This window comes from Porites lutea, chromosome 3 (genome assembly GCF_958299795.1).
Source record: "Porites lutea chromosome 3, jaPorLute2.1, whole genome shotgun sequence".
Taxonomy (NCBI): domain Eukaryota; kingdom Metazoa; phylum Cnidaria; class Anthozoa; order Scleractinia; family Poritidae; genus Porites; species Porites lutea.
In genome coordinates, this window is record NC_133203.1 from 6,713,969 (window position 1) to 6,724,690 (window position 10,722).

General features: G+C 35.0%; 1 protein-coding gene and 1 long non-coding RNA gene across 2 annotated transcripts in view; one reads left to right on the forward strand and one right to left on the reverse strand.

Moving 5' to 3' along the window:
- The window catches only part of LOC140930305 (uncharacterized), a 280,280-nt gene that overhangs the window by 213,214 nt on the left and 56,344 nt on the right, over positions 1 to 10,722 (forward strand). The window lies entirely within an intron of this gene.
- LOC140930304 (uncharacterized) overlaps positions 1,188 to 10,722 on the reverse strand; it is a 16,379-nt gene continuing 6,844 nt past the window's right edge. The window contains exons 2-3 of the long non-coding RNA XR_012164840.1: positions 7,822 to 8,153; positions 1,188 to 3,904 (exon numbers count right to left, since the gene is read on the reverse strand). This is a non-coding gene — a long non-coding RNA (uncharacterized lncRNA). The remainder of the gene's footprint in view (positions 3,905 to 7,821; positions 8,154 to 10,722) is intronic.

Genomic DNA, 10,722 nt, shown 5'->3' on the forward strand with positions numbered 1-10,722 from the left:
AACAAAATTCAAACTAAAATGTACAAGAAATGGTCAAGGAGGTATGGATGATCCGCATTAAATTAGAAAAATTAGCATAACGTCAAAACGATGAATGTGTACTAACGTAGATTTTTAGCCAGTTTGTAGGCTACGTTTGCCTTGAAATTTCAAGGTGTTACAGTGAATCAATGTTAATGAAAGTTTCAGACATTATTATGCACATCATGAAGATTATTTGGTGAGGTTTAAAAAGAGTTGTCTCAAGCAGTTCTAGAGATTTACAGAGAAGCGCTAATAATCAAAATTTAGAATAAAGTTGCACTAAGACAGGTGGTGAGATAACAGCTGAGTTTTCAGGATCGCATGAAAGAAAATTCACCAAAATTTCCAAGCAGTGAATTATGATATTAAACAGCGTAGGATTAATTTGAGTCATTTAGAAATTTTTTATTGAACAATTTATCACGGCTATTAAATCCAACATCATTCAGTAGCGATCACATAAGGATAAAATAACTTTTTAATATGAATGAAAAATATCGGTATGGTCTCCGAAAAACTCAATCGAAACACCTTGAAAATTTATAAGCAAATTATAAGAATTTGCGTGGGCGAAAGTTCTCTTAATAGTGTTTTGTTTTTCCAAGTTCGCATCGACACTTGTACTTTGTTGTTGAAGCACTTACGGTTTTCTCAAACGTAAAGGCTCGGACACATTGAAGCATTGCGCCTAGTAAATTTACGTCGTTTTTTAGCGCTGAGATTGTTGCTTGCGATGTGTAAAGAAAAGCTATTTGTTCAAAAAATCTGCAACAACATTGAATGCAACAATCGCTTGGCTGGAAAACGGTGTAAGTCAAAGATTAGTTTATACTAGCGACATATACGCAAGCAAAACCGGTACAACTGAGTTCAGTGAGATCGTCAACAACAAAAGCATAAGCAGAAACATGGGAAGAAGGAACACACTCATTCTTTTCTTGATCATCACTAATTCACAAAATTAAAGAGCAAGCGCAAGAAGAATGAAACCAACAAGTTTGGTTTTCTTGTACTTGTGCTTTAAATGCGTGAATTACTGGTGAGAATAGAAAGAATCAGCGCGTACTTTCTCCTGTGTTTGTGTTTATTCTTGTGCTGTTACTTCCGCACTTAACTTGTGCTTGTGTTTATGTCGCTGGTGTAAACAAGTCTTAACTGTGCGCAATGTTTTGCTGTGTCCGAGCCTTTAGAGCGTTTATCTGGTTCACTCAAGTAGTTGGATTACAAAGTAAACGGCACGGGTACTGAAGATAACAATACTTTATTGAAGAAATAAAACTTGTCTCTGTTGTCCATGAATTTACAATAAAAAAAATTATAAAAAAAATAATAATCTAGCCTTCCCCTGCCGGGCTGCTTCCACTCTGCTCCGAGTCGGTGTTCATCCTTCTGTCCTCATTTAATATTCCAACTTTAAAATCCTGGTCTGTTTTATCTGATCCCTTCATTCAAGCTGGGGGCAGTTGGACACTTAGAAAATTCAGTCGTTTGTTCCCAAGTGGGGTGGGCAGCGTAGAGGAAAGTGAGAGTTTGCTCCTCATACCCTCAGGGTCCCATTCATTTATGTCACAATACCACACCGGCCAAAAATAATTATCAGCGAAAAATATAATTTGTTTTAGTTGAAGACGCGTATCTAAGTCAATATATCGTGAAAATATCCAGAGACTCGGACAAGAAAAAAGAGGGTGCTACAGAGTGTCACTCACTTTTCGAGTGGGTGTCCGTCAGAAACGAAGGCAGAGAATTGAACAAAGAATCGCGCTGGTCTGACTGACCTTCATTTAACAAACTTCACCAAAGAGCACAAGTCAATAATAATCTCTCCCCTGCGAAGCAACTAATGCTGGATTTCTCTCGCCCTATTTTAATGTTTAGTGATTAATGTTTAGGTGAAATAAGATTTTATTCTAACGCCGTTTATTATCATTTATCCTAAAATGCCGATGTGCCGCGATTGAGTTTTGGTCTTAATGTTTCTTAATATCTAAATTTGCCCGCCCTATTATAAATTAGGATGCCGTTATTTAGAATCAGTGCCGAATAGATTTCGCCTTCAAATTTCGCCAAAGGGATTAGATCTAAAGCGACTTTGTAAATAAATATTTCATTTAAGTTAAATTTTGGATCCTTTTACTTCTAATGAAAATAACGGACAAATTTGCGCATTTCGAAACGGAAAAGGACATTACGGAAATTAGCGGAAATATAAATTTTTTATCCTATAAAGTAAAATTAAATGTTAGCTGGAAAAACTTGGATTTGATTTAAGTCTTAATTTATGCAGCTAGCCGCGATGAGTATCCGCATAATAATGAAAATTTGCCGGAATAGTAATTTGAGCCAATTTCCCTAGAGATGTTTCAGCTGTCGTGACCGGAATGGATACTTAACATCAGGTTTCCAACAAAAGACTGGAACTAGTCAAATGCGCTGTTTAAATTTTAAAAAAAGAAATAAATAAATAAAAAGCATCTTCCAGTCCTTTATGGGAAAGCCGATTTTAATGTATCAATTGAAGTCACTGCTGAATGAAATTAGCTGAAAATTTTAAGGAAGATACTAGAATCTATTCTTATGATAAAACGTTGTTTATAAATTTATGCCTACAACCGAACCTAAAGCATGAAGGTCAAATTAACTTGATTTATCACACAAGCCAAGGAAATCTACTCTGTCCCGTTCAAAAAAAGGAAATAGAGAAGACTTCCACAACAGTCTGTTTAACCAAGTTAATTTAATCGTTATAATTTGATCCTAAATTAATACGGTTTAGTTATCTAGGTTTCCGAAGGCTTAAGTAATATCAAAGAGAAGTTAGTCTTAAACATCAACAGCCAAGTTTGTTTGACTGTTATTTCCAGTTGACACAAAAACAACAGACAAAAAAACAACAGATGTTGATGTAATAAAACCTTAGTTCTGATCAGTTTAAGATAATTCAAGCCGGAAATATGAGAATGAAATGATGATTAGGATAATAATTGAATCCTAAATTAAAATGGTTTAGTTATTTTGCTTTCCGAAGGTTTAAATAATATCAAAGAGAAGTTAAACTAACATCAACAGCCACGTTTGTTTGACTGTTGTTTCCAGTTGACACAAAAACAACAGACAAAAAAAACAGATGTTGATGTAATAAAACCTTAGTTCTGATCAGTTTTAGATAATTCAAGCCGCAAATATGAGAATGAAATTATAATTAAGATAATAATTGATTTGCATATATCCTCTGCGATGGTTTGAACGGTTATTTATTATTAGGCCTAAGCAAGCTTGAGATAGATGTGAAATTTTTAGGTTTAGAAGAGAACTCCATTACCAGTTGCCCCCCATTAGAGAGATTTTTATTACTATCTGCTCAATTTGATGTCATTTGTAAAAATCCACCCACGCCAGACCACTGAGATTCAGTGTCCAGTCCTCTGTCCTCGAATCCTCCATCCACTCACCTACTTCGTTAGTCACACAATGTTAGCACCCCCGTTTTTCATCCTACCGCAGTGGAACATTCCCAGACATATTGATTGCAGACAAGCACCTTACTGTTTTTTTTTTTTTAAAAGGTGTGGGTAGTATTATGACAAAATGAATGAAGCCCCAAGAACATAAGAAGCAAACTCTCACCTTCCTCCACACTGTCCTCCCCACTTGAGAACAAACGGCCAAATCTTCCAAGTGCTCAACTGCCCCCAGCATGAATTACAAGATCGGATAAAGTTTCCCAGGATTTCTCCATTGGAATATCTCAGAGGACATCAGAATTCACACCTTCTCAGAGGCAGAGCTTCCACAGCCCAGCAGGAGCGAGGTTGGCTAGATTAAACATGAACTTTCCCAAGTGATGGGCTCCTAATCTTGTGAGTGTGCCACCTTAGATCTGAAATTAAATAAGAAGCTAAAATTTTAAGTAGAAAATGCAAGCCCATTAGCACTTTAAAAACATAATAACCCTATATTACTTGGTGTTACAGTAAAATTCCAAAAAAATTACTTATAACCCTAATTTTTTTACTAGTTTTTTACTGCTAAGAAGCAAAAACCTAGAGTAAAAAAAACAACAACTAAATAACAACATGATATTTAAGCAGGGAACTTATGTAACACCAAGAAATATAGACAAGCATTATAAAATAATGATCTGAACATAATTAAGAGAATATGATGGTCACTAATAGCCTGCAGTGTTAATTATGCTCTCTTGAATAATGTTGCTAGGATGTTTGAAAGCTATTCTAAAAGTTCTTCGTGTTCTCCAATGGTAAAACCATTGCAAAGCTGCAACTGTATAAGTTGTGAAATTAGGTGCTACTTTGTTTTCTAGATTTGCACGAGATGAAAGCTGGGGATGAAAAAACAGACCAGTGATGACCTTAAACAGTATTAAATAAATATTACGTCTTTGATGAAATCTAACCTTATTAATGGCACTGAGATGACACCCAGTACTTTGTGTTATTGTAAGTTAACCTTGCATGAAAAACAGTTTTTCAATACCTTATGGTTTTGTTAAATTATTTCCGTTTGGTTCCTGTTTGATTTTTAGTAGGCAGAGGCAGCAAGAACTTATGCCTTGTAGTATGTTGTATGGGATAGTGAACTTAAACCCTAAAGCTCATTTTTGTCTGTGTATGTGTCCAATCAAATATATTTAAATTGACCCCTTTTTTACTGCCAATACAGAATCACTTAGTCTTTAGCAATAAATGATTTATGCTTGTGAGGGTTTAATTAATGCTAGTTAATGCCTGTAAAAAGTCCTACTTGTGATGCTAATGGGCTTGCTATTTGCTATGTAAATAATATAGGATTTTAATAGACCATTAATGTTTACAACGGCTTCACTTGACTACAAAATACTACCAGAAATCCTATTAATTCCACTAGCTTCCATAATTAGATTCAGTGATCCCAAAAATAACTAAAGGATCCTTGAATAACTAAAGAATCCTCTGGTAGTTTGCAGTTGGATGAAGCAATTGTGCCAATGGTCTAATGATAAATGATAAAATTAATAATAATAATAATAATAATAATATAATAATAATAATAATGATGATGAAGATGATAATATAAATATTATAACCAAGGGAAGCATAAGTAGACACATCCCCACCCAACTGTAACAACTAAGTTTTTAAAGCAAACAATTTCAAAGTTAAATATGATTCCCTTAATTACTCCCAGAGTACCAACGGGCTGAATCCTGATTATATAAGACCTGTGACAAAAACTAAATCTTTTGCATTTCAGTCCTAAATTTGGGATTTACTTTGTGTACCGCCCAAGCAAATTATTTTTACCCTAGAGAACATCAAAAAGAATAAATCATTTTATCCAATTTTGACATTCCAGTTTCTAGCTGCTTCACCTTGCTTATAAAACAGGAACAACACAGTGCTACCAACATTATGCTATCTTAACATGAGAAAACCTGGACCTGAAGCTGATTTTTTCCCAGATTACTTGAATAAGTAAAAAGTAGTGTTGCTCTTAATTGTCAGGAGGGCAGAAAATGCCTATCCTTCAAATCTGTGAAATTTTGGTAGCAATGTGTTGATTTCAACATACTGTCAATAATTTTTGATTAATTATTGATCAATTATTGATTATTAATGATGAAAACATCTGATCCCACCTAGCATTCCCAGTGATGTTAAACAAGATTCCAATGAGCAGTTAAAAAAACAAGGTTACCAGTTTTCAGCGGCAAGGGAATCTAAACAGGTAACTTGAGAAAACAGCTCACATTCTGCAATGCCTTTACCTGCTACCCCGTAAAATGACGTCTGAGGAAACGCAGTGTGTAAACCCTCTAATTAAAATTGCCATAGCAGTAAAGAATACTGACAAACCGAACGGGAAAAATGTGGTAACCTAATTGATGTGCTGACAAATGTGGTAACCTTAATGTTTTGAAGAAAGGTAACTATTGTAGAATTATGATAACATTATTATTGTCTAGCATGTGACCTGGGTACCTTTACTCTATTTCAGGCCAAAATACCAGTATGTCATTTTCCCTACCTTCATTAATAAGACCTGACATGCTTTCCTTAATAGTAAAATGATGCAATAACATATTATCCTATCCATGACTCTGGTTCCAGAAAGCACAAAATCTTACTCTATTTTCTTGGAAATAATAATTGATACTTTGAACAAGAGCTTGGAGAGACAAAGGAACATAAATTCTCTCTGACTCACAGCAGACACTAATATCTGGCTCCTTTTTTTTTCTCGTTGCAACTTGAATTTTTGAAGAATTCCCTGGAAATCTTTTCTATTTTAGGGTTCTATTCTCCTCTTGCTCAAGAAATGCATGAAACTTTTGTTTATCATCAGCCATAATATGAAACAAAGTTAATTCAGCAAAGTTTGAAAAGGCAAAAATTATGAAGTTGCAGCTTGATGTGACCACTCGTGTGTCAAATGAACAATATGGCACTGGGTTCCTGGATATAATAGTCTAAATGATTCTATGAGTGCGTAATTTCCCTGTAAAATCCCCCCAAAGACCCACACGTTCCTACTAAAATCTCCAGGGGAAAGAAACAAAACTTTGGTTGATTGTTAAATTCATCACTAATAGATGAGCATGGGAATTAATGCCTAGAAAACTGATTTCAAGGATGTTTAGTTATCAAGGAAGGCACAAGGAGGTAACCACAGCAACCTTCCAACAGCAACCTCACAAGTGTCCTCCCCCCTTAATTGTCAGACTGATTTACTGCTCAAAATAATGAAACAAAAACCTGTCCTTGAAATGTGACCCTAACCTTAACCAAGTTTTATGAGATTGTTTGACTCCTATTGCTACAGTCATAAGCTACTACTAAGATGTTACGTTAAATAAAACCACTGCTCAATGGAATCTTGTGATGAAAGCTTTAAACCTTATCAATAAGTGGTTGTACAAACATGTGTCTAGGAATGACTTGCCAATTAAAGATCAAAACTTTACAATCCTTTGTATAGAAGTGATTTATTCAATGAAAACAGTCCCAAATGTAAAAATGCTGGTAAATTATTGTCATTTCCCAATGGCCTCTGTTTGTACAATGGTGGCACACACACTGGACAAATAATGTGTATTACTAATGAATTTTTTTTGACAATCAAGGAATTACTTTCAAATTATCACATGACTGAAAAACGTGAGACTACATGCATAAATTTTTGAAAATTCACCTAACCTACAATAATGAAGATCCCCCAAAATAATTTTTTTCTTGATAAAAGCCAATCAAAATTTCTTGACATCTCAGACTACTTTCTGGCAACCCCCCTTACAATCCTTAAATATAATTTCTTAAGTTTCCACTGTTCCCCAGAAAAATTTTTTAATAGACCCCAGAGATCATATCAATATTTGCAAAGATTTTGGAAATTTGAAAAGGTTTCAATGTAAAAAAAATTGGACTCCAGACCTACAGACATGTTATATGGAAGTTATTTCAGTCATACAACAATTGGGTAATTAAACGATTGACGTGCATTTTTTATGCTCTATAATATTAAAGTTCTGTTCTTTTGTTAAGAAAATCTTGAGTGAATGGGGGTTGTGGAACAACAGCTGGGTGAAAAACCTCCCCGTACGTCCACTAGCTCCTAGGAGGAAAACCCCAGGCCAGCTGTACCCCACATTCAGGCCTCCTGGGCAGGGCCAGAAATTTTTTAAATCATTTTTGTGATCAGGAATTAGAAAAGTATTATTGTTATTATTAATATAGATACTAATGGTAAGATAATTTTAATTAAGATTTCTAGTCAACGCAATTATCACACAATACAAACCAGGTGTTGCAAGACTCTCCTCAATCCACAACCCAACTCTTGAACCAGGCACACATGATGTCTCATATCACTTGCCGTCTAATCCATCCTCTCCATTGACACCTCTTGTACTAGGTGATGTCATCCAGCAGCCAGCTCTAGTTTACCCTGTCCATTGCCCAGCCAGCTGTCTTGTTTGCCCTCCAGTCTGCCCTCTCCATTATCCACTTGCCTTGTTAACTTGGTGTATGTTATGTCATCCAGCCAGTTGATTTGTTCCCATCTAGTGTCCAACACTACTCCACAATCATTAATGCAAATCTCCATCAGGCTACCATTCTGGTAGTTGCTTCCTATAAAGCAAGAAAGGAGATTTTTACATGAATATTTACAAGTACAAATACATTCTATAATGCAATGGTATCACTGGTATTATGCTTCTAAAGATAATTAAAATGCTAAGTCAAAAGCAAGGTGTACTGAAGAGTAATAATTATAATCACAAATTCTGCAATATAATTGGCTAACATACTGACTATCTGTTGCTAAATTGATAGTGAGAATTGTATGGGCAATTTGTAGAAAAATAACAAAAAATTGCAATTACATCAACAAATGTCAGTCAGTCCATCAGTCCACCTATCAACCATTCAAAAAGTGAGCCTGTCAGTTAATAAATTTAACAGTTTGCCTGTCAGTCAATCAACCATTCAAACAGTATAAGCCTGTTCGTTATCAATCAAGCCACTCAGGTAATCAATCAAACATTATTTCATCAGTGAATCAACCATTCAAACAGTTTCAGTACCATTCAAAAGTAAGTTGACAGTCCGTTGCGACTTTTGATTCTTGACGCGATTCGCGATTCTTGATTCCTGCACGAATTGAAAATCAAGTATCGGGAAAAAGCTATCGAGAATTGGGTGGAGGATCAAGTCTCGTGGGACAGAAAACAAAAGATTAACCCATGACTGATTTGTCGATAATTTTACAAAGACATACAGCTGTAACACAACACAGCATGGTTATATTCGACCAAGCAACTGTATGCTTGGAAAAAGACGAATTCAAGTTGTGAAGCGAATATTTTATCAAGGATCTCTGTACTAAGCTTCATTTCCTCCGGTAAAGTTTCAAATGCCTGCTCCAAATACAAACAATGTATATTCGTGTACAAGGCCCGGGGAGACTCCCATATGAAAGGGAAAGGGATGCCCGTCAGAAATTTTGAATTAAATCCCTAACGGAGACCAACCTGGGCATGGGCCCTCCATTTTTTTTACCTCCAAAAGAGACCATCTTGTTACAATGTTCTTTAGGAATTGATGTTATAAAAAACTTTGATTACATGAATTGAGTAAATAAAACAAACTGACAAAATATATTATATCTTCACGTGCACGTTACATATAATAATGTTTTGCCCAGAACACCCTAAGTGAAACTGTAATCCAAAATTTACACCCCTAAGCGAGACTACGAGCATACAAACATACAAACAAACATATTTATTTATTTGGAGTCTTATACAATAAATAGTATATCAACTATTTCCAAATAACTAAAATCACAAACAACAAAAAATTCCTAACTATATATGGCCAATAAGTTAATAATTAATTAAGTCCTAGAGTATCTACTTTTCACCGTCTTCCCCTTTCCTTTTTTCAATGCATTTGAATATATGTTCTGCCATTAGTTTTTGTGTTTTAGCATTTCCACTGGGGGGGGGGGGGGTTATTAGAAACATAAATATTTTGTTGAGTGACATTCTGCTTATTTTTATTCTATATTCTTTTTCCAAATAATCTAGTTACGAAAATCTTTTTTCCTGGTAAGCAGGGTATATATTTAGAAAATGGTATACGTCCTCCACTTCTTTTTTACAAATTGCGCAAATTCTCTCTGCAGGTTTCTTAAACAGTCTCGAATAACGTCCTGTCTCTATGGCTAATTTGTGGTTGCTCAGTTGTAGTTTTGTTAGAGTTATTCTGTGTCGCGTATTGGTGACCTGATGTAGGTAATCTTCACATTTGTAATTGTCCATCGTTTTGAATAACCAGTAGGTTCTCATTTTGTTGCTTTGGTTAGCATCTTTTCTGGTGTCGTTATTTATTTCACTCAGCCATCTTTGTAGTTCGATATCCTTAAGTTGTTGCCTGATCATGTTTACAATTCCTATGTCCGCATAGTGTACTTTCATCCAGAGTTCTCCTAATCCTATCTGTTCCAATCAGCTTTTGATTTTTTTGCTCCGGAGAGCTTTATTTTCATTCCATTTAATGTCATTGTATGCTATTTGGGATAATTTGTTTTCTTTTTTTCTTTTTTTTTCTTTTCCAATACAACTTTATTGAACGTACACACGTACAGTTAACATTCACAAAAGACAATCTATAACAACGAAAACTACAACTTGAAGCTGACAAAAAAGAAATCAAACACAGTAAAAACATTAGTGATAACTAAATGGGAGCGCAATCAGTTAAGTAAACAGAATTTCACACCGTGTTTAAAAGAGACAAAAAAACAGACCATTTTGTTCTGAAATCATTTTCGCGACCAGTCGTACAAGAAATATATTTTTCTAGACTAATTTTATCACGAGCTAGGGAAACAAATTCATTAAAGATGTAAAATTTACCGTTAAGAGCTTTTACGTAAAGAATATACTTTCCTATAATGACTGAATGATTGAGAGCTAAACAGAATTTAGAATCGTTATTAATAATGCCAAACATAATTTCTTTTATTGAAAGCGATAATTTTGAGTTCACCATGCCCGAGGCCCAATCCAGAAACTCCTTCCAGAACAATGTGGCTTGCGCGCACTCAGTGAAAAGATGAATGATGGTGTGTCGGTCTGCTGGTGGCCAAAATTTAAGAGTCTTTTCTCACAAGTCGGCAGAGGCTTTGATCGAA